The sequence below is a fragment of the Dama dama genome, chromosome 2 (assembly GCF_033118175.1).
Source record: "Dama dama isolate Ldn47 chromosome 2, ASM3311817v1, whole genome shotgun sequence".
Taxonomy (NCBI): domain Eukaryota; kingdom Metazoa; phylum Chordata; class Mammalia; order Artiodactyla; family Cervidae; genus Dama; species Dama dama.
This window is the reverse complement of record NC_083682.1, coordinates 12913911-12935871: the sequence shown is the minus strand read 5'-3', so window position 1 is coordinate 12935871 and position 21961 is coordinate 12913911. Positions and strand designations below refer to the sequence as shown.

At 40.9% G+C, this 21961-nt stretch overlaps 1 pseudogene; it reads right to left on the bottom strand.

The window, feature by feature from the left end:
- The window catches only part of LOC133067918 (pregnancy-associated glycoprotein 1-like), a 56780-nt pseudogene that overhangs the window by 12477 nt on the left and 22342 nt on the right, over nucleotides 1-21961 (bottom strand).

Below are 21961 nucleotides of genomic sequence, written 5' to 3'. Positions count from 1 at the left end.
TGCCCTAGGTCTTCATTTCTGCTCAGGTCTTCTCTATTTGCAGCAAGCAGGAATTACTATGTAATTGCAGCACACTGGTTTTCAGTCCTGTCCTTCTCTTGAACAGATCACAGGATCTAGGGCACTCAGACTCAGTAGTTGTGGCCCACCAGCTTTGTTGCCTTGGGGCATTTGCAATCTTCCCCAACCAGGTCTCAAAGGCATATCTTAAGTACTGGATCAAAAGGAAAAACACTCTGGAAGGAATTTGAAATACATCACTTTTACATGAAACTTGGCACCATGGCCTATTTATGAGGAGACTGATAGGGGATTGTACCCTGCTTCAAGCAACCTCCTGAGACAAGGACTGATTTAGGTTCCTCTGCAAAGTTTTCCTACAGCATCTTGACTGTCCTACCATGTGGCTTTGTTCTTGCTTGAGTTTCTGAAACACACCATAGACCACAGCTTCCAGACGGCAGGGCTGTCCCTTGACTCACTTGTAAGTATAGGTCAGTAGATCTTGTCTCATTCAGACTCTCATGCCAAGACAGGGCTAACACCAAGATCAGTCATTCTATTATGAGTGTTGCGTTATAGGTTCAACTACTGTAATCAAACCGTAAATAACATTGTCTTAAATAGAATGCAATTTCAATTCTCTTTCATATAGTGTTTGTGCAGGTCTCTCCACAGAGATAGGGACCCACTTCTTTCTTGTCACATCTTCCACCTGGGTTACTAACCTCTGGTCTAAAATGGATACTCCAGTTCCTGTCATTACATCTATATCCCAGCTCATGGGACAAAGAATAATACTTCCAATTGGAAGTGACTTGTCAACTCTACTCAAATTCCACTGGCAGAAATATCTTCCATGGTCATGGCAAACCTGGGGCTGGTGGGTCCAGCAATGGCAGGGGAATGTGATCCTACTACAGAACATTCATGATGAGTATCAAGGACCACCATCCTTCATTCATGTTCCGTAATTCATTCTTCTTTGATTCTCCACACACAGCTCTCAGTCTATCTTGGCCTGCAGATAAGGATATGGATGAGGCTATAAGAGAGGAAATGTACAAATATGGAGAAAACAAGAAAAGAAAGAAGCTAAGAAACTATAAAAAAGCAAAATCTATAGAAAAGCATGCTTGTAATGATAATTTTGCATTTATGCAATTTAGGTATACCTGGGGTATATGAATCAATTTATAAAATAAAAAAAATATGAGAAATGTAAAATGTAAATATATTCACTAAACAGAACAAAATAAGGCTATATCATATTAAACACATAGTAGTATCAGGATTAAGTTTGGATACACATTGCAAAGAACTAAAACAACCATAACTTTAGCAAGATAAACTTGATTTTTTCTCCCACTGAAACAAACCTGGTGGTGGGCTAGCCAGAGATTGGGTGATACCATCTCCAATATTATATGATTGTCCAATACAACTACAGGAGTTCCAGCCATCAGAACTAAAATGCAGACAATAGTTAGGAAATAGGTGGGGAAGGGAAGAGTCTCACCTCTCAGCTAAATCAGCTCCTTGAAAGCAGTCTTCCAAGAAACCCCTCTTTTAGATCTGCTTGCATCTCAAAGTCACCAGTCATGACTAAGAGCACGGGTGAGCAGGAAACGCAGTCCTGTAGCTACTGGGCTCATAGCTATATAACAAATGATTTTCAGTTTTGAAAGAGAAGAATAGAATAGATCATTCTGTAGGTAGCCACAAGCACCTGCCTTAAAGAACAAACCTTTTCAGAATGGATGAGGTTAAATGGATGGGCACAGTGTGGGAGCCAGGAGGAAGGAGAAACAATGAGAAACAGCTAGATGGATCTGAACTCCGCTCCAGAAAAAAGAGACAGATTGGTAAGTAGAGAGCTTCTAAGGACTGAAGTGAGGATTATACATGCCACGTGACCCAAAGTGTTTTGAAAACTGCTTTGCCAACTCAGGTCCCGAATCTCTCTCAATTCTTCCGCTTCTAAATACCTTGTCTTTGTTACCTCACATTCTGACCTACCTGTTCCACCTCCCTTATTTCTGTTCACACCACTTCTGCATCTTGTCCACCAGCATTGCTAGATCCAGTACTAAGAAGTTAGCAATAGTTTCTAGAAGTGGGTAGAAACACAATGACTATTTCTACTTTGGTATTTGTTTGTCCTGATCAAGGTCTTTTGAAGGACTGAGATGGCTAGAGTTATGGAGATCTCATGTTTCCTCTAAAATCCCAAGCAAGAATGTGACTTCCTTGGCCCTGGAGTGGATGTGTTCAGTTTTGCATCCACAGGTCTTAGCAGAAGAGTATGTCCCCAGTATATGAACAAGTTACATTTCAAAAGGTTGTTCAAAAATCCCAATTTCTTCATAAGTCCAGCAAAGTTACTTAGGTAGCTAACTAAGGCAATTGCCTATATACTATTGTATTTTAATAGCTTTATGATACTTTTCACACAAATAATACATAAGAAACAAACACAAACAATAAAACAAACAGTACCTGGATAGGGCATGGAAACCCACTTCAGTATTTTTTTTTTTTTTTTTTTTGAGAATCCCCATGGGAAGAGGAGCCTGGTGGACTACAGTCCATAGGCTGCAAAAGTCAAATACAGTTGAGCAACTAAGCTCACATTTAAAAATAGAGTAGTCCTACCATCTACATTACCACTGAGTTTATGCTTCCTTTCAGACACCGTAGGCTTGAAATAAAAACACTGCACTATTGTCCTCCATAGACTTCTGTACAATAAAGCACAGAAAGTACACCCACTTGTCAGGGATGTGCCCACGGCAAGGTGTGTCAGATCTGTGAACTAACTAACTGATATCATTGCACATGCAAGTGCACTTTTACATGTTTGAAAGTTTTCAACTTGAAGGTTTATATGTAACAGACTTGCTACACAGGGTTTCAGTGAATGTATGTAGTGAAGGAACAAGAGCTGCCGGTTCTTTCCCTTTTTCCATGTATTATGGTTACTCTCAGCAGGCATTCCATTAGGTATCATTGTGGCCTCGTGTATGGGAATATCACTGTAAGTGAGAGAGGAAAATGATCCCAGGATAGGGTACAAGAGACATGGTTGTTTGAAAAGATCCAGAAGTGCAGAATAGGAGGAAACGAGTTTTCACTGGTGTATGTGAAAAACTTGGCAAATATCATCCAGATTTGTTTGTAGTGATTCAGCTGTGTTTTAGGGGATCAGTCCCTGTTGCCTAGGATGAGAAAGAGAAGAGAAGAGAGAGGATACTGAACCGTGAAAATCAAACATGTATCCCAGGTCAAGTATGTCTAGTATCAAAGAGACATAAGTCCTGTCAATTTATCTGCTCCCCCCTGAGAAGAATTAAATTAGTAAAAGAGGGAAGGTCCACACGATGCTATCACCTAATTCTTCTTCTGTCCAGTGAACATTGATTTCTAATGCAATTTCTTTATAAACAGAGCATATAGTTTGTATGATGGAAGACTTCTAATTTATTGTCCCATACAAACCTTTGGGGCTGTTTTGTGCCCAGGCACATGGATCTCTGGAGATTGGCAGGCTCTCTTTCGACTTCAGAGTGCAGTGAATGGGGATCTGCTGTCGTCTGGGCCCTGGGTTATATCTTCAGTCTGGGTTCACATCTGAGTGTTTAACTCTAGTTGGGTTTAATTATGTCATCTTGCTCTTTATCTTCCATTTGTCCCAAGTTCTTTCTTTCCATTTCTCTTTTTACTTCTTTGTGACTGAGTAGTTTTTGTGATTCCCTTATATATCCTTTGTCACTTATTAACAATAATTGTTTTTTAAAATAGTTTTAAGATCCATGGTATGCACCTTTAACTTGCCCATTTATCATTATTAATTATGATAATTATCAATAGTTATTAAATCATATATTTATTTGTCATTTCTTTGGCTGTGTTGCATCTTAGTCTGGCATGCAGGTCCTCCTTGTGGAAGGGAGTTTCTATTGAAGGAGGGCAAGCTCAGTACTTGCAGCATGTAAACTCTGTTTGAGATATGCAGGCTTAGTTATTCACTGGCATGTGGGATCTCATTTCTCTGGCAACGGAACAAACCAGCATCCCCTGCATTGCAAAGCAGTTCCTTAACCAATGGACCACCAAGGAAGTCCCTATATTTACCTTTTAATATGTATTACATGTTTGTCATTTTGGGTACTGTTCATTCCCCTGCAGATCCAGATTTTCACTTCCTTTTAAATTCCTTCTGACTTGAGACCTTTTTAAAAACATTTATTATATTGGTCTGTTGGTGGTGATGCAGTACCTGTGGACACCTTATTTTTAACAAAGGAGGCAAAGATATACAATGGAAGAAAGACAACCTCTTTAACAAGTGGTGCTGGGAAAGCTGGTCAACCACTTGTAAAAGAATGAAACTAGAACACTGTCTAACACCATACACAAAAATAAACTCAAAATGGATTAAAGATCTAAATATAAGACCAGAATCTATAAAACTCCTAGAGGAGAACATAGGCAAAACACTCTCTTACATAATCCACAGCAGGATCCTCTATGACTCACCTCCCAGAATAGTAGATATAAAAGCAAAAATGAAACTTAAAACCTTTTGCACAACAAAGGAAACTCTAAGCAATCTGAAAAGACAGCCATCAGAATGGGAGAAAATAATAGCAAACGAAGCAACAGACAAAGGATTAATCTCAAAAATATACAAGCAACTCCTGCAGCTCAATTCCAGAAAAATAAATGACCCAATCAGAAAATGGGCCAAAGAACTAAACAGACATGTCTCCAACGAAGATATACAGTTGGCTAACAAACACATGTAAAGATGCCCAACACCACTCATTATCAGAGAAATGCAAATCAAAGCCACAATGAGATACCATTACACGCAAGTCAGGATGGCTACTAACCAAAAGTCTACAAGCAACAAATGCTGGAAAGGGTGTGGAGAAAAGGGAACCCTCTTACACTGTTGCTGGGAATGCAAACTAGTACAGCCACTATGGAGAACAGTGTGGAGATTTCTTCAAAACCTGGAAATAGAACTGCCATATGACCCAGAAATCCCACTTCTGGGCACACACACGGAGGAATCCAGATCTGAAAGAGACACATGTACCCCAATGTTCATCGCAGCACTGTTTATAATAGCCAGGACATGGAAGCAACCTAGATGCCCATCAGCAGACGAATGGATAAGGAAGCTGTGGTACATATACACCATGGAATATTACTCAGCCATTAAAAATAATTCATTTGAATCAGTTCTAATGAGATGGATGAAACTGGAGCCCATTATACAGAATGAAGTAAGCCAGAAAGATAAACAGCAATACAGTATACTAACACATATATGTGGAATTTAGAAAGATGGTAATGATAACCCCATATGCAAAACAGAAAAAGAGACACAGATGTACAGAACGGACTTTTGCACTCTGTGGGAGAAGGTGAGGGTGGGATGTTTTGAGAGAACAGTATTGAAACCTGTATATTATCAAGGGTGAAACAGATCACCAGCCCAGGTGGGATGCATGAGGCAAGTGCTCGGGGCTGGTGCACTGGGAAGGCCCAGAGCGAAGGGGTGGGGAGGGAGGCGGGAGGGGGGATCAGGATGTGAAATACATGTAAATCCTTGGTTGATTCATGTGAATGCATGGCCAAAACCACTAAAATATTGTAAATTAACTAGCCTCCAACTAATAAAAATAAATGGAAAAAAAAATAAAGATTTCATCATATCTGGAAAATTTTCAGCCAGTTTCTATGAAGTTCTTTTTTTCTATTCTCCCTTCACTTCCTGTGGGATTCCATTTACATATATGTTAGTAGTCTTTACATATATTTTACATATATTTAGTTTCAAGTCTCTGTGATGGACAATTAGTTTTTTCCCGAAGTCTTTCCATTCCTGTTTTCCATGCCTCTATTTAACATACTCTATATTCTTCTGCTTCATGAATATACAGATTATTGTTCTGGTAAGCATTTTAATGTCCTTCCCTGCTAATTATGTAAAGTATATTTTAACTGTGTTTTTACTAATTGATTTTTCCGTCATGATGGATATTTCCTTGTTTCTTTGCACATCGGAAAATTTTTTGAATGTCTTTATTTATCTTAATTAGAGGATAATTATTTAAAAATATTGTGACTGACTTAGGACAAATACTTTGACAAATCATAATGAAATTTTAATTGAGTATTGGATATGGTCACTTCTACTCTTTGGATCCTGGATATTTTTTAATTTTTATAATTACTCTTGGCACTGTTTGCAAACACTTAATTTCTTGGAAACAATTGTACTTTTTGAAGGATTGCTGTCCACTTTTTTTTTTTTTAGCTGAGATGACACCAGCCTTTAGACCAGGTTTACTATTCCCCACTAGCAAGGCAATATTGTCTTCAGGGCCATACTGGTGTCACGGGAATTATGAGTAATTTGCAGGCTGGTTGGTAGGGACACCATTAGACCTCGCTCAATTTGAGACTCAAGGATTGCTCCCTATAATACTGACCAGTACTATAAACTCTGCTGAAGACTGGAGGGGTATCCCCTGTACACTGCCAAAGATCTCTGTATGTAGCTCTTTCCTGTGAACTCTAACTATCTAGAGTCTCAAATCTCTCTTCTTGGGGAGACCATTTGTCTCTGCCTAGTTACCACTTCCATGGATGTGTTGGAAATTATTTCTAGAGTTGGGGCAATTGTAAAACTCACCTTGCTTGTTCCTTGTCTCAGGAATCCATTCTCTGCTGCCTGATGTTTGATGTAACAAACTTCTCTTTCATTTATCTTGTCTACTTTGGAGTTGTTTGAGACAGGAGGATAAATGTCTCTTTTATTTCTTTATGTCAACTAAAATGGAGGTCCCCCTGCAATCAGAACTCACTGAACACCTTGTGAAAGCCAGGCACTGACTTCTGTGCCTGGGTGCAGACTTGATTGGGAATATGTGTTGGGGCCTTGGGGAGACCCAGTCTTGCTGGAGAAACATGCCAAACAAACACCATTTGCTATGGGGTATGTTCAGTTCAGTTCAGTCGTTCAGTCATGTCCGCCTCTTTGCAACCCCATAGACTGCAGCATGCCAGGTCTCCCTGCCCTTCACCAACTCCTGGAGCGTGTTCAAACTCATGTGCATTAAGTCAGTGATGCCATCCAACCATCTTATTCTCTGTCATATTCTTCTCCTCCTGCCTTCAATCTTTCCCAGCAATAGGGTCTTTTTTAATGAGTACGTTCTTCACATCAGTTGGTCAAAGTATTGGAGTTTCAACTTCAGCATCGGTCCTTCCAATAAATATTCACGATTGTTTTCCTTTAGCATTGACTGGTTGAAACCCCTTGTAGTCCAATGGATTCTCAAGAGTCTTGTCCAACTCCACAGTTCAAAACCATCAATTCTTCATCACTCACATTTTTTTATGATCCAGTTGTCACATCCATACACGATAACTCGAAAAATCATAGCTTTGGTCATACTGAACATTTTCAGCAAAGTAATGTCTCTTCTTCTAAAAATTTTGTCTAGGTTTGTCATAGCTTTTCTTCAAACGAGCAAGCGTCTTTTAATTTCATGGCTGCAGTCATCATCTGCAGTGATTTTGGAGCCCCCCAAAATAAAGTCTCTCACTGTTTCCATTGTTTCCCCATCTATTTTCCATGAAGTGATGGGACCAAATGCCATGATCTTCATTTTCTGAATGTGGAGTTTAAGCCTGATATTTCACTCTTCTCTTTCACTTTCATCAAGTGAATTTTTAGTTCCTCTTCACTTTCTGCCGTGAGGGTGGTGTCTTCTGCATATTTGAGGTTATTGACATTTCTTCCAGCAATTGTGATTTCAGCTTGTGCTTCATCCAGTTGGGCATTTGGCATGATATACTCAGCATATAATTTAAATCAGAAAGGTGACAATGAAACGTTGCTGGTCAACCACAGAAAGATGCCTGGATTTTTGGCCTCTGGAGGAGAAGAATTCAATCTGGGGCCAGAGATGAGGCTTGTTCGACTAGACCTTTTGTGTATTAAAGTTTTGTTAAAGTATAAAGGAGATAGAGAAAGCTTCTGACATAGGCATCAGCAGGGGGCAGAAAGAGTACTTCCTTTCTAGTGTTAGCCATGGAGTTATATACTCTCTAATTAGTTATTACAGTAAATCAAAAGAATGTCTGAAGGTTGTAAAGACCTCACTAGGCCTACTCCCATAAATTACACCTTAAGATAACAGGATTAGGCAGAAGGTTTTTTTCCAGAGACTGTCCTCAAGCAAGATACATGATTGTAATATAACCCTGAGGAATGTAGAGGGAAAAATAAATTTATCCTTTCTTCCTTCTTGAGAATTCCAGACTGCTCTCTCCTTGAGGACCCCTGGACTTCTTATCAATCTGCCTAGGAATTGACTCTCTCATTCCCACATTTTCTTTTAGATGAATTATGTTGCCAAGGGAAAGAACCTTCATTTTCATTTCATAACTACTTCCTGCTGTCTAGGGGCATGGTCCCTAAATTGTTAAGGCAACATATTCTCCTACCCCCATATTGAGGGTATCTGATCCAGGGACCCCAAGTGATAGTTGGAGGAGTCTGTGGCACTCATAGGAGCTCAGACTACCATTTGTAACTTAAAAGCCTTCATATGACTAGAAACAAGTCCAATTACGTAGTTACAGATACAGGGAACAAACAGCAAAAATAGAACAATCAGAATTATTGTCATTAAGATAGTTTTCCTCCATGGGGAACTAGTTACCGTCTCCCAAAGTGAGGCAATTGAGGTTTCAGGAGTCTCCATAGCCCCAATCATCGTGGTCATGTGTTTAGTAAAATGAGTAACATTAGTGCTCATATCAGGTATATAAGTACAGCATTGGGTATGAATAATGGCACAAGTTCCTCCTTGCACAGCTGGCAGAATATCTAAAGCTAATCTTTTTTGTAAAACCATTTTTCTAATTTGTGCTTGTTCAACATTAAGAGGTGAAATAGCTTTTTGAGAATCGTGTAATGCCTGTTGGGTAAAATTAGTCAAAGCATTCACTCATAGCATAACATCTGTAGTTCCCAAAGAGGGAACAAACACTGCAGCCAAATAATCATACCAGTGAAATACAGAGCTTGCCCACTGAGTTTTAAGGTGGGGTAAATTAGCAGGCTTTTCCACACGCTCTGAAAATATAAAGTCGTGAGTAAAGGCTAGGCCCAGGGTGCATCTCCCTATCCAACCAGGGGAAAGCCATGCCCATAGGTAAGAGCCACAGATCCAATAGGTCTGATAGGAGCAAGCCAGCATGACTGAGATATCCAGTCCCAATGTGCCTGGCCAGACAAATGGAGGACTTGAATTGTAGTTGGGACACACGGGAATGATTATATTGCATATTTCCTGAGGCAAAAATCATAAGTGTTTCCAATCACTATAATTATTTGCCGATTAACTTCAGGGGATGGCTCTGTTTGTTCCCAGCATATTGGGGCAGTAGATATTAGACGTCCTTTCTCAGGAATTAATCATATAACCTCATTCCATATTTGATAAATGTCAGGTACAAAACCATTATATCTAGACCTATTTGCCTTATATGTAGCAAAATCGTCATTGAATAGAGAAAATATATAGGCAAAATTAAAAGTCACATTATATCCATAGTTAAAGTACAACGTGTTGCACCAGTCCATTTTAGGACCTTTATATGTCTTCAGATAAAGAACAGGCATCACATATGATTGTTTTTGAAGGCATTCGCAGACTTGGAGAAAGTATTTCCTTGATGTGGAGATGTCCACCATCGGATGCCTTCCATTGATGAGGAGGGAGTGCTCCACAGACCCAGAAGTTAGACTGATTGTGAAATGCTGCATAGAAGTGAGCCCAGGACAGGAAGGCATTGTCTTGAGGATCAAACAGCAGACTCAGGAATTCTGGAGTCAGCATAAGTAGACTCACATAGATTATCAGGATCATTTGAAAAGTACAAAGTCAGAGCATAGAAAGTAAAGACATAAAATGAAGTCACTTAGTTCTGGTAAGGGTGCCACATCTTAACTCTAATGTGATGTACCCACGGATCAATTCCTGGCACGTTGACAGCTGTGGGAGAAGAAAGAATAACCTGTTAAGAGCCTTCCCAGCAGGGCTCGAGGGATGAGCCCCTAGGTCCCAATGTTTTAATGGGGACCTCGGTTTCTGGCTCAAATAGAGGCTTGCTTGACTCAGAGGCTGGGTCAGGAGTCGTCCCCCAGAGTTCTGTTAATGCCTGGTAAAAAACTGAGAGCTGAGTTACATAACTAGTTAAATCCAAGGCTTCAGGGTCTATAACAATATCTATGCATAAGAAAAGCCTTCCATAAATACATTCAAAGGGGGACAGTCCGTGCTTTTGGGGGGCAGTTCGAGCCCTCATTAAAGCTATGGGTAGGACTTTAATCCAATTGTTCTGCATCTTTTCAGTTAATTTTCACAGATGTCTTTTGATAATGTCATTAGCTTTTTCAACCTTTCCTGAGGATTGGGGTCTCCAGGAACAGTGTAAGTGATATTCTACTCCCAGAGCTTTAAACACTCCCTGAGGTACAGCAGCTTTAAAGGCGAAGCCATTGTCAGTCTGAAGACTCCAAACCTGGGGATAATTTCATGGATTAAAATCTTTATATCCTTCTTAGCTTGTTCACTACGATATGCAAAAGACACAATCCATCCAGTAAAAGTATCCACACAAACTTGTAAGCAAGAATATCCGTTAGCTTTTGGCATATGAGTAAAATCAATTTCCCAGTCCTCTCCAGGATTCTTTCCACTTCACTGTAAACCAGATTTTGCTAGCTTTTTAGTCTTTGGGTTATTTTTCTGACATACCTCACACCTTTTGATAATGTTCTTTAAAGTTTTCATTACATTTTTACCTTCAAACAAACGAAAAGTCATCTGGTAAGTACTCTCTGCACCCAAATGAAAACTCTGTTGTAAACCTGTAAGAATTCTCCATTGAGCACTTTCAGGAATTATTAATCGTCCATCCTCAGACTGTAACCATGCTTTATCAGTAATCTTTGCTCCTCTTTTCTCATTTCTTTCTAATTCTCCCTCAGTATACTGTGGTTTTTCCTGTTTCACAGGACCTGTCCAGATCAAAGGTGTCTGTAGCAGGGGGTTTCATAAAGTGCCACTTTTCTGGCTTGACATTCATTCAGCTGATTACCTTCAGCTACTTTATTCCCATCCTTTTTGTGTCCTTTCCAATGTATAAGAGCTACTTCTTTAGGACAATATAGCAGTTAAAAGTCTCTCAATCTCTCTGAAATGTTTAATAAGTTCTCCTCTTGCTGTTTCAAACTGTCTTTCTTTTCATATTGCAGCATGAGCATGTAAAATCAAATAAGCATACTTAGAATCAGTGTAGATATTTACCTTTGCTTAAGTCTAGAGCTCGGGTCAGAGCAACAAGCTCCACTAACTGAGCACTGGTTCTCTGGGGGAGAGATTTTGCTTCTAAAATCTGTTCAGCAGTCACCATGGTGTAACCTGCTTTACACTCTCCATTCCAAAGAAAAGAACTGCCATCAGTAAATATTTCCATGCCAGGATTGTTTAATGGAGTATCCATAAGATTCTCCTGAGCTGCATAGTTTAAAGTTAGGAATTGGGAACAATCGTGATCAGGTGTTTCATTTTCCTTCTCAGGAAGGAAAGTCGCAGGATTTAAATTTCCACAAACTTAAGCTTAGTTACTGGTCCTTCTAACAACAATGATTGATATGAAAGAAGGCTACTGTCTGTCATCCAAATATTAACCTTAGAATTTAAGATTCTGCTCACATCATGAGAAGTCAATGCAGTAAGTTTTCACCATTAACTATTTTTAAAGCTTCAGGTAATAATAAAAACGCTGCCCCAATTACTCTTAGGCAGTGGGGCCACCCACATGAAATTACATCTAATTCTCTGCTTAGATAAGCAATAGGTTGTTGTTGAGGCCCTTGGGGTTGTGTCATAACTCCCAAGGCAACAACTTTTCTTTCAGTAACAAATTAAATTCTGACCCTGTGGGCAAGCTCAGAGCAGGAGCTTGCAGGAGGGCAATCTGAAGAATCTTAAAAGCCTTTTGTGTATCTTGGGACCAAACCAGTTTGTCAGTTTGGGCCTGCTGACTTTCAGTTATAAGTTAATTTAAAAGCCAGGCAGGTACTCCATAAGCCAGAATCCAAATGTGACAGAGGCCAGTGATTCCCCAAAATCCTCTCAATTGTGTTAAAGCCATAGGTAGGGAATGGTTTAGTATAGGTTTAATTCTCCCGGGGTCTATGGCCCTAGTCCCTTCTGACATGATTAAGCCCAGATATCTAAGAGATTGTTGAGAAAGCTGAGCCTTTTCTCTTGATGCCTTGTAACCACAGCCTGCAAGAAAGTTTAAGAAGTCTTCTGAGGCTCTTGAATAAGCTTTCTCTGTCTCAGCACCAAGCAAAATATCATCTACAAATTGTAACACCACTCTTTGAAGCTATTAAAGTTTTGAAGATCCCATGACAAACTTTCTCCAAATAAGTGAGGACTGTCACGAGATCCCTGGGCAAAACTGTGCAGGTTAACTGAGAAGCTGGCTGTGTAGGCTCCTCAAAAGCAAATAGAAATAGAATTTCCTCTGCCAGAGGCCCTGAATAGAACGCACCTTTTAAACTGAACTGAACTGAAAGGCTTAGCACATGCCTGCCTGAGTCCTTCAAGAACACATGTGACAAAATGACTCTAATCCCATCCCCCTTTAGCTGTGTTGTAGTCCCAGTCTGTTTCTGTAGTTGGGACCACCTGATTTCCAGTGGGGAGGGAGGTTATCTCATTCTCTCTCTTCCCTACTGATTCATTACCAAACCATTCATCTCCATAAGCAACCACTTTCCCCAAAACTCGAGTCTTTGAGTCGGGAGTCAGTGTTTGTCCCAAGACATACATCACATCCTCCCAAGTAAGGTCATAAAGCAGAGTAACACCTTTAGAAGCTCTAATATGTTTTTCTGGATCATCTGGATTGAGTTATATACTCGCTCTAATATATTTTTCTGGATAGTATCCCAGACCCTCCTTGGTTTTTGTATTTCTTGATAAGAAAAAGGCTTGTTAACTCTCATAGACTGAGTATTTCTCCTGCTGTGTGCTTCATGAAGAGGCAACAGCTTGTGTGGCTGTTCCTCAGTCTCTCTGGCTGCTCTGTGCATGTGATCCCAGGGATAGATTGGAGAAACCTGCTTTTCTTTATCTCTTTGTCTCCTGTCCTCCATCTCATCTAGCAAAGTAGGAGGACAGGAGGGAGCTGAAGGTTTCACACCCAAATCTATACCCTTAGGACCTAAGTCTGGCATATTTCACAGAGAGAAAATGGGCAACACATATGCTACTTCTACCCAGTTTCCTTCTTTTCCACAGAACTGGTCTAATTGTAAAACAGTATTATACTTAAGAGACCCTCCAACTGGCCATGGTTCACTGTCCTCAAATGGATACTCTGGCCATGCAGTATCACATAGGAAGGCCAGGTGTGTCTTCTTTAAGCCCTGGGGATCAAGTCTATCCCAGTTTTTCAGGATACAGTTCAAAGTAGTGAGGCTGGAATTCTTAGATCCCGTGTGTAAGAGAGAGAGAGAGAGAGAGAGAGAGAGAGAGAGAGAGAGAGAGAGAGAGAGAGAGAGAGAGAGAGAGAAAGCAATCAGCACCCTCTTTCTACTGGAGGCATCCCTGCCTGCTCTAGATGGGGGTATAGACAGAATTTACACCAAAGCTTTTCTTTCCTGGTCGAAATTTGTCTGTCACTTACCAACGCAGGTGACCCTACTCGACCCTCCTGGATCTACCACTGAGATAAGGTGGAGATGCACCAGGGGTAGACCTCACGGCATCCCTGATTGACGTCCAGATCCTCACCATTAAAACCTTGCTTGCCTCTGATGCCACCCAGGGTGCAATCAGAGTAACCTTCAAGAATGCTTCCCAGGCTTAACCACTGGGGGAAACATTCTTATCACCTGAGTTCCTGGGCACGACCCTGAGTATATTCTTGACCACAATACGACTGATACTAACATAAACCTGAGATGTTCTTTCCAAGCCTCACCACATCAATATAAGAGCCGCCTAAGCATCACCACACCAGTATAAGAATTTCCTCTGTTCCACTAAGAGCCAGCTTTACCGAAGGGGGGGAGGGATCCCTTGTAGTTCCAATCTGAGTAACCTTTACCCTCAGAGATGCTCTTGAAGCTAGACCTCCATTTAGCTTCCAAACTTTCCATGCCTAGCAAGGCTAGGTGCTTCCTGACTTCCAATGCAAGTTTGGGACCAAAGTCATCGTACACAGTAATAGCATAGATCACAAGTCCCTTGACAGTCTATGATCCAACAGATTAGGTTAGTACTTATAATTCCAAGGAGTTCTGAAATGGTCAACGAGACCGAAAAGTTTGACCAAAAAGGAGAGTTAAGTTCACATGCTTTGCCCATTTCTGGTGGGTCCCCCAAAGGAGCCATGGGTGCCTCTTGGCATTGGAAGTTCAGTATAAACCCCCAACAGGTATCTGCCATATCCCATGTGAGGTTGCCACAGAACCGCAGGGCAGGATTCCTCACGTGCTTTGTGCAGGGCATGTCATTCATTCACACAAGCACACCATAGGGTTAGTAAACTACAGCAGAAAATGTGTTTGCTATGAGAACAAAGAACTAGAGCTCCAAGCATCCTTACCTTCTCCTGAAGAATCCCCCCAAGATGAAAGTTTGTTGCTAATCCATGCGAAGGCACCAGGATTCTTGGCAACCAGAGGGGAAGAATTCTATCTGGGGCCCAAGAAGAGGCTTGCATGCTCAGATATTTTGTGTAATAAATTTTTATTAAAATATAAAAGAGATAGAGAAAACTAATGCCATAGGCATCAGAAGGGGGCAGAAAGACTACCCCCTTGCTAGTGTTAGCCATGGAGTTATATACTCGCTAATTAGTTATTACAGTGACTCAAAATAATGTCTGGACATTGTAAAGACCTCAATAGACCTACTCCCATAATTTACACCTTAATGTAACAGGATTAGCCAGAAGGTTTTTTTCCAGAGACTTTCCTCAAGCAGGATACATTATTGTTATATAATTCTAAGGAATGTAGAGGGACAAAAAATTTGTCCTTTCTTCCTCCTTGAGAATTCCAAAGCCCTCTCTCCTTGGGGACCACTGGACTTCTTATCAATCTGCCTAGGAATTGACTCTGTCAACAATGTACAGCCTTTATGTACTCCTTTCCCGATTTGGAACCAGTCTGTTGTTCCATGTTCAGTTCTAACTGTTGCTTCTTGACCTGCATACAGATTTCTCAGAAGACAGGTAAGATGGTCTGGTATTCCAATCTCTGTAAGTTTTTCACAGTTTGTTGTGATTCACAGTCAAAGGCTTTTGCATGGTCAATAAAGCAGAAGTAGGTGTATTTCTGGAATTCTCTTGCTTTTTTTTATGATCCAGTGGATGTTGGCAATTTGATCCCTGTTTCCTCTGTCTTTTCTAAATCCAGCTTGAACATATAGAGTTTCACAGTTCATGTACTGTTGAAGACTCGCTTGAAGAAATTACTTTGGTAGCATTTGAGGTGAGTGCAACTGTGTGGTAGTTTAACATTCTTTGAAATCGCCTTTCTTTAGGATTGCAATGAAAATGACCTTTCCATTCCTGTGCCCTCTGCTGAGTTTTCAAAATTTGCTGGCATATTGATTGCAGCACTTTAACAGCATCATCTTTTAGGATTTCAAATAGCTCAACTGCAATTCCATCACCTCCACTAGCTTTGCTCGTAGTTATGCTTCTGAAGGCCCCCTTGACTTTGCATTTCAGGATTTTAGCCCTAGGTGAGTGATCACATCATCGTGATTATTTTGGTGATTAATATCTTTTTTGTATAGTTCATCTATATATTCTTTCAACCTCTTCTTAACATATTCTGCCTCTGCTAGTTCCATGCCATTTCTGGCTTTCATTGGACCCATGTTTGTATGAAATGTTCCTTCCCTATCTTTAATTTTCCTGAGCATATATCTGGTCTTTCCCATTTTATTGTTTTCGTCTTTTTTTTTTTTTTTTTTTTGCACTGATCACTTAGGAAGGCTTTTTCTTAATCTCTTCTTGCTTTTGTTTGGAACTCTATATTCACATGGGTATGTCTTTCTTTTCTCCTTTGACTTTTGCTTCTCTTCTTTCTTAAGTTATTTGTAACATCTCCTCAGACAACCATTTTGCATTTTTGCATTTAATTTCCTTGCAGATGGCCTTGATGTGGTATTTACAGATCAAAAAACAAAGTTAATTGCAGCCAGTTTCATTGCTTCATGGCAAATATGTGGAGAAACAATGAAAAAAGTGAGAGACTTTATTTTCCTGGGATCCAAAATCACTGCAGATAGTGACTGCAGCTGTGAAAAAAGGGACACTTGCTCCTTAAAAAAATACTTTAAAACATACTAAAAAGCAGAGGCATTCCTTTACAACTAAACATCTGTAGGTTGAAAGCTATGGTTTTTCTGGAATTCGGGTGTGGATGTGAGTTGGACCATAAAGAAAGCTCAGTGCCAAAGAACTGATGCTTTCAAACTGTGGTGTTGGACAAGACTCTTGAGAGTCCCTTGAACTGCAAAGAGATCCAACCAGTCCATCCTAAAGAAAATCAGTCCTAAATATTCTTTTTAATGACAAATGTTGAAGCTGAACCTCCAATACTTTGGCCACCTGATGGGAAGAATTGACTCATTAGAAAAGAAAGACCCTGATGCTGGGAAAGTTTAAAGGCATGAGGCAAAGGGGAAGACAGGAAACGAAATTGTTAGGTGGCTTCACCAACTTGATGAACATGAGTTTAAGCAAGCTGTGGGAGTTGGTGATGGACAGGGAAACTTGGCATGCTGCACCTCATGATATAGCCAAGAGTTGGACATGACTGAGAGACTGAACTGAACTGATGTACAGAGGACAATCAGGGGGCAGCAGAAGTCTTTGGGGAAGGAGGAAGGAACAATTCCTGGGTAGCTGACAATGAGGGGTCGGCTGGCCGGTTCAAGCTAGAGAAGCTGTAGGGAAGCAATTCTATGCCAGCTGGAGAAAATGGTAAGAGAAAGGCAGGGCAGCAATACTAGGATTTCCCAGAGGACAAGATCCCTTTTCTATTAAACTTTATCAATGTTCAATTTTGTTAGATGATTGGAAACATGAGTTTTGTTTTGGAAGTGGCAGAGCAATATACAGTGGAAGAACTGATGCTGAAGATGAAGCTCCAATACTTAGGCCATCCGATGTGAAGAGCCAGCTCATTGGAAGAGGCCCTGATGTTGGGAAAGACTGTAGGCAGAAGGAGAGGGATCAAAGGGATTAGATGTTGAGACAGAATCACTGACTCAATGGACATGAGTTTGAGGTAACTCCACAAAATAATGAAAGATAGGGAAGCCTGTTCTGTTGCCATACATGTAATCACAAAGTATCAGACATGACTTAGCAACTGAATAACACCAATGAGAACAGAGGATCCAGTGAAGCCTCTGGCCCTGGTAGGAGTGGAGAAAGATTCATGTGGAAGGGGATGTTTCCCATTCTCTGGTGCAGGTCCTTGAATCCAAGGCAAGGAGCACAAGATATTGAATGTGTTACCAAATATTGTTTTCTAAAGAAACAAAAAAACGTTATCTGTAGGTGTGAGAGCTTTGACTGAGTTTGTGCTATAGATTTTCCTGAGGGATGTGGAAGGAAAAGGAAACTGGAGTGGGCTGAGTCTGCAAAAAGCAGGTGATCAGGTGCTGGAGGGTGAGGCATGTGGTAAACATTCTGCACTAGGTGGAAAACGAATCCAGAAAAGTGTCTCTTCTGGAGTGTACATGCCAACATATCCTTTTGTTGAGGCAGATCACGTCAGTGGTGTTTTGGGGCAAGTGAGAAATGCACGGCGGTTGGCTTGCTTTTATCAATTTCTGTGGGTAGTTAGATGAGTCAGTGTCTGGTTACTTCACTGAATGGTTGGAATTATGCTTGGGAAAGAAAACTAGATGAGGTCCACAGATATTTCATCATTAAACAGCAAGGAAAGGAAGGTTTCTAAGGCAACTGTAGGTAATTTCAACATGAGGGGCCAAATGGGGACAGTTTCATTCAACAGGCTGAGATTGGATTGCACAGGTTGCCAAAGTTGTTGCTATGAAATGTAGCCATAACAGCTACTTGTTGTTATGCTGGAGATGTGGGAAACTGACAAGACATCAAAAGCCTTACAGCTCTCCTTGCAATGCAATTTCAGGCTAGAAGTCATTGGCAAGGAAAGGCTGACAGGTAAGGCTGGGAAGGGAGTAATCTGAGCCAGTAGTCATTAGCTCTTATTGGAGCCCAGAAAACAGAAGCATCGGCTCAGTCAGAATTTTGTATCATGGTTCAGAAATAGAGGTCATTTGGCTTGAATCAATATTTAGCCTTGGGGATGGCAGCCATAACCTCTAAACAGAAGATTTCCTTCTCCCCGGGTGGGAGGATAATTCATATTTGTTCCAGACTCAGGAACCCAGAAAGCCCTCTCAGTGCCACTTGTTTTAGCAGGCACACCTGCAATCTAGAAGGTGGAATTATCATCATGGCGCCCATTTTCCAGATGAGAAAACTGAGGTTAAGGGACTTGATCAAGTTCACACACCTATACACGTGAATCGTCAAGCAAAACCCCAGGGCAATAGTCCTCAATTTGTGTGTTTTTGCTCCACACCCACTGGGAGTGGTGGATGGTGATCTGGCAGAATGCTTAGGCAGAAGCATGCAATGTTCAGGCTTAAATTGAAGAATGTAAGGAAAACCACTAAAACATTCAGCTATGACCTGAATCAAATCTTTATGATTATATAGTGGAGTTGAAAAATAGATTCAAGGGATTAGGTCTGTTATTCTGAAGAACTATGGATGGAGGTTTGTAACATTGTATGGAGGTGGTCACCAAAACCATCCCCAAGAAAAACAAATGTGAGAAGGAAAAGTGGTTGCCTAAGGAGGTCTTAAAAACAGCTGAGAACAGCAGATGAATGGATAAGGAAACTGTGGTACATATACACCATGGAATATTACTCAGCCGTTAAAAAGAATTCATTTGAACCAATCCTAATGAGATGGATGAAGCTGGAGCCCCTTATACAGAGTGAAGTAAGCCAGAAAGATAAAGAACATTACAGCATACTATCACATATATATGGAATTTAGAAAGATGGTAACGATAACCCTATATGCAAAACAGAAAAAGAGACACAGAAATACAGAACAGACTTTTGAACTCTGTGGGAGAATGTGAGGGTGGGATATTTCAAAAGAACAGCATGTATACTATGTATGGTGACACAGATCACCAGCCCAGGTGGGATGCATGAGACAAGTGCTCCAGCCTCGTGCACTGGGAGGACTTGGGGGAATCGGGTGGAGAGGGAGGTGGGAGCGGGGATCGGGATGGGGAATACGTGTAAATCCATGGCTGATTCATATCAGTGTATGACAAAACCCACTGAAATGTTGTGAAGTGATTGGCCTCCAACTAATAAAAAAAAAAAAAGATTTAAAAAAAATTAAAAAAAAAAAAAAACAGCTGAGAAAATAAGAGAAGTGAAAGCCAAAGGAGAAAGGGAAAGATTTACCCAATGGAATGCAGATCTCCAGAGAAAAACAATGAGGGATAAGAAAGTCTTCGTAACTGACGAGTGCAAGAATTAGAGGAAAATAATAGAATTGTAAACAGTATGGAAGTCTTCAGGAAAATTGGAGCTACCAGAGGAACACTTCATGCAAAGATGGGGACAATAAAGGACAGCAAAGTCAAAGGCATACCAGAAGCAGATGAGATTAAGAGGAGGTGGCAAGAATGCCAAGATGAACTGTACAAAAATGGTCATAAATTCAGGATAGGGACGATGCTTGGGTCACTCTTGTAAAGCCCGATATACTGGAGTATGAAGTCAAGTGGGCCTTAGGACACATTACTACAAACAAAGCTAGTGGAGGTGATGGAATTCCAGATGAGCTGTTTAAAACATGCTAAGGAATGAGGCTATAAAACTGCTGCATTCAATATGCCAGCAGTTTGTAAAACTCAGCAGTGGCCACAGTACAGGAAAAGGTCAGTTTTCAATGAATCCAAAAGAAAGCATTTTCAAAGAATGTTCAACCTATCATGCAATTGCGCTTATCTCACTTGCTAGCAAGGTAATGCTCAAAGTCCTTCAAGGTAAGCTTCAGCAGTACATGAACTGAGAACTTTCAGATGTACAAACTGGATTGAGGAACCAGAGATCAAATTGCCAACATCCACGATCATAGAGAAAGCAAGGGAATCCCAGAAAAACCTTTTCATCTGTTTCACTGACCATGCTAAAGCCTTTCTTTGTGTGGACCATGACTAACTGTGGCAAATTCTTAAGGGAATGGGAGTAGAGAATCACCTTACCTGTCCCCTGAAAGTCTGTGTGTAGGTCAAAAAGTGGCAGTTAGAATCAGACATGGAGCAATTGAAAGATTTAAAATCGGGAAAGGAGCATGATATGTTATACATTGTCACTCTGGTTATTGAACATATATGTAGGATACATCATTCAATATTCCAAACTTGATGAATCTCAAGCTGGAATCAAGATTGCTGGGAGAATTATCAACAGCCACAGATATGAAGAGGACACCTCCCTAATGGCAGAAAGCAAAGAAGAAATAAAGAGCCTTTTGATGAGGAGAGGAGATGCAAAATGTGGCTTAAAACTCAAGATTCAAAAAACTATTCTCAAAATAATACTCAACAGTCATGGCATTCAGTCCCACAATTCTTGGCATATAGATGAGGAAAAGTGGAAACAGTGGCAGATTTTATATTCTTGGCTCCAAAATCACTATGGACCTTGACTGCAGTCACAAAATTAAAAGACATTTGCTCCTTGGAAGGAAGCACGGCTATGAAAAACCTGAACAGTGTAATAAAAGCAGAGACTCACTTTGCTACAGAACTCTGTAGTTTCAAAGGTATGATTTTTTCCTGGAATCATGCATAGGTGTACGATCTGGATAAAAAGAGAGTGAATGCCAAAAAATTAAGCTTTTGAACTGTGGTGCTTGAGACGATTCTTGAGAGTCCCTTATAAAACAAGGAGATCAAGCCAGTCATTCTGAAAGGAAATCAACCTCTGACCCCTGCTGTCTCAGCTGAGGCATCTACTGAGGGCCTCCAGGTGGAAAGAATGGATGCTTCCACTGCAAATGTGCCTAACCATGGCAGTTCCAAGCAAAGAGTTTGTAGCTCCACCCCTGGAGGAAGCTCAAAAAGGCTGAAGGCTCTGTGTACCCTGGGGGCCCCAAAACATCCGTTGCATTCTCCCCAGCAGCATTGGAGGCCAAGAAAGGGGCATTCTGGGCCCTGGAGGAGGCGGATGACTCAGAGATCCACTGGGGCCATCACTTACCAAGTAGGACTGGAAAGGACAGAGCAGGCATATGTGGCAGAGAGCTGGTCAGTGGAGTGTGGGAACAAGAGGGAACCAGCTCTGCAGGAACTACCTCTCCCAGACTCCCCTGGAGGAGAAATCCAGTGATAAGATCATCTGAGATGAGATGAAGAGAGTCTATTTCATTACCCCTTAGAATTCCTCTGAATGAGGAGGTGGTGGAGTTGGTGGGTCATCATGAACTCTTCCATGGCCTAGACCATCCCCCAGTCGCTATACTTAGGGCTGCCTCTCCCCAGCTTCAGTCATGTTGTTCTGGAGGAAACTGAGAATAATGTGTGCTGCTGGATCAGGGCCAATGACCATGTACAGCCAGTCATAGGACCCCATGGCCCTGCCAGGATGGCTGATCTGGTGCTGTTCAGGTGATCTGAGGTGGGTCTTTCAGAGAACACCATTGAACTCTGATATCCCTGAGCTTCTTTTCTTACTAGGTGATACCTTGGGGA